Source organism: Pteropus vampyrus, unplaced genomic scaffold (assembly GCF_000151845.1).
Source record: "Pteropus vampyrus isolate Shadow unplaced genomic scaffold, Pvam_2.0 Scaffold78, whole genome shotgun sequence".
In the NCBI taxonomy this organism is placed as follows: Eukaryota; Metazoa; Chordata; class Mammalia; order Chiroptera; family Pteropodidae; genus Pteropus; species Pteropus vampyrus.
In genome coordinates, this window is record NW_011888859.1 from 4,640,566 (window position 1) to 4,643,246 (window position 2,681).

Consider the following 2,681-nt stretch of genomic DNA (forward strand, 5'->3'; position numbering starts at 1 on the left):
AAAGGTGAAAATGTTCAGGGGTAAATTTCTGAGTCAAAGGGACAAGGAAAGAAAGTCCCATTATACTCTAATAACGAATTTCAATAATGTGAAAAAAACAAACAACAGTCAATATTTAGTAAGCACTTTCTATACACTAGGATGGGTCCAGCACCAGAATCGGTATGTGAATCATCTCATTTCATCATCACAGTCTCCTTGGAGATGCTCCCATTTGACACATTAAGGGAAGTTAAGAAACTCATGAAAGGTCAGGCAGGTACGAGTACCTGACTCCAAACGCATTTTCTGCATCTGCCTGGCTTTTTCTCTGGCTTCTCTGTTAGTGCAGAGATCTGAGTCTTACCTCTTATTTTCTCCCTCCCATGCACTGAAGGGAAATCTAAACACCATCATTTGCTAACATTGAAAACTTAGAAGAAACTGTCCATTAATATCTTACTTATAGAAATGTTTTCCAAAGCCTGACAGCGAGAAATTCGGAGAGAAAGCACATATTTTCACTACTTCGATGTGTATGTGTTTAAACCATGATTCCTATTCTGGGCTTCATTTGGCTGCCTTTAAATTGATCACATTGTACCATGAAGCTTCAAATACAGTTAAGGGGGAAAAAAAAATGCAAGTAGCTTCGAGGTAGTTGGTGATTCCTTCTTCAACAGTCTAATTTATATGAACTATAGGAAATTGCAATGATACACCTTTAATTAATTAGTTTAATTAATTAGTTAGTTAATTAATTAATGCCCCTGGCAGATCAAGTATTCTTATCTAGAGAGCTTCTTGGTCCACAAAGGAGAGGAAGAAGTAATAATCCTTCAGAAGTCTCTGAACTTCACAGTTGGAGGCCCACCTTCGAGGGAGCATGTCCTCTGTGAGGTCACAAAGAAAATTAGGTCTTCAAGAATGCACGACGCAATCTGCATACCGGTCTCGGGGGAATCAGTTGGGAGAGAGATCCATTGTTATAATTAAGCAAATCACACCAGTCGCCTTTTGCTTGATTTTTCTTCTTACCTCCATCACCAAACAGATTTACTTTTAATTTGACTAACTGCTGAGTCCTAGAACTTCCCCATCCCCAGGAACCAAAGTGAGAAAACGAGGGAGATGAGAGGCCCCCCATCTCCAAACACCACGTCCTTGGCACAGGGGCCCTTCCCTTCACCTCCTGGACACCTCCAAACACTGCACTGGTTTTATTTTACTACCATGCCCTCCATCAGCTTTAACACACTCGACAACTCTTCTGCCACCTGTAGAAATCTTAGGACAAAAATTCATCGAGTTACAAAAACATCGTCTCCCAAACGGAATTAACTCAAGGCTCCCCCGAAAATTCCCATCCCGTTGGTTGGTTCTGGCCTCTGCATGTCTCAGGCCTTCCTCCTAGCACCCCACACCCCCCTGTGCTGATCCAGGATGGGGTTCTTCTTCCACTTGAACTATTCTTGAGTGGTCCTCCCATCCTTTTAATTTTGAAGAATGTAACACCTTCCTTCTGGAGTTATCCAGGTCTGAGGTTGACATTCAAGCCACCGAGAACACTCTCCTGTGCACCCACAAACACGTTTTCCTCAGATTCTTTGCCTCTTAGCACAATGACCAAAGTCATCATCTTCCCCTTTCCCTGACCTCCTCACTAATTGTCAAGCTTCTCATGGCATTTATTCACTTGCTCAATCATCTAACAAACGTTTATTTAACAACTATCTACTATGGTCCTGACACTAAACTAAGTGCCAGGAAACAAAGATGAATAAGACAGAATCCTTGCCATAAATAAGCTATGCTCCCGTGATGGAGACCAGTCACCAGCCAGTGGAGAACGCAGTGGAAGGGCAGGGGCGCGGTTAAAGCCAAGGCATTTAAGGGCCCTCAAAAGAGCCAACCTACCCAGCTGGCCATTCTGTCCTTCCCTTTTCTCTTCAGGTTTCCTATATTTCCAGAGCTTAAGTTTATTAAAATGTTTAAATAGTTCCTTTTCTATCAAACACCCCCACAGAGATACCAGGTCAACTGGCCCAGCTCTCAATCTGAATCCTATGACATCCCAGCCAGCAAATCATAATTACATAGACTCATCATAAATACTACCACGAACATCAGAATACTTCAAATCCCTATAACCAAACCCACCTCAGCCCATGTTGGAGTATGCTTCATCTATATATGATTTGGAGATGGTGAATTATCAATATAGCATGCTTTAAATTATCTTCGAAATCAACATCCATTTAATCTTTTTACCTCAACTTCTGATCTTCATAAAGGTAAAAAAATAATAATAATAATCATTTTAATTCTCTTAGTCCCTAACGTGATGTTCCACATGCATCCTCCATGACGGGCCTTTCTTTCACCCATCTGGTTTTGAACTGCATTGGCTAACTTCAGGAAAATCGTCTACTAAACTGGCTCTGAGAGTAATTGAGGCAGAAGACAGGCAGTCCCTCAGAAATTGTCTTAGCTGCGCTGTCAGCATTGAAATAAACAGCCTAATAAGAGGTCACATATGTGGGTTTTAAAAGCCTACTTATTTATTAGATATTTAAAACCCTGACTCAGTTGATGAGCCTCACATTAAATTTGTTGTCCTTCTTTTTCTAATCTTGATTCCTTAAGAGCCAAAAGACCGTGATATTGCTCCTTTTCTAGCAAAAAAAAAAAAAAAAAAAAAA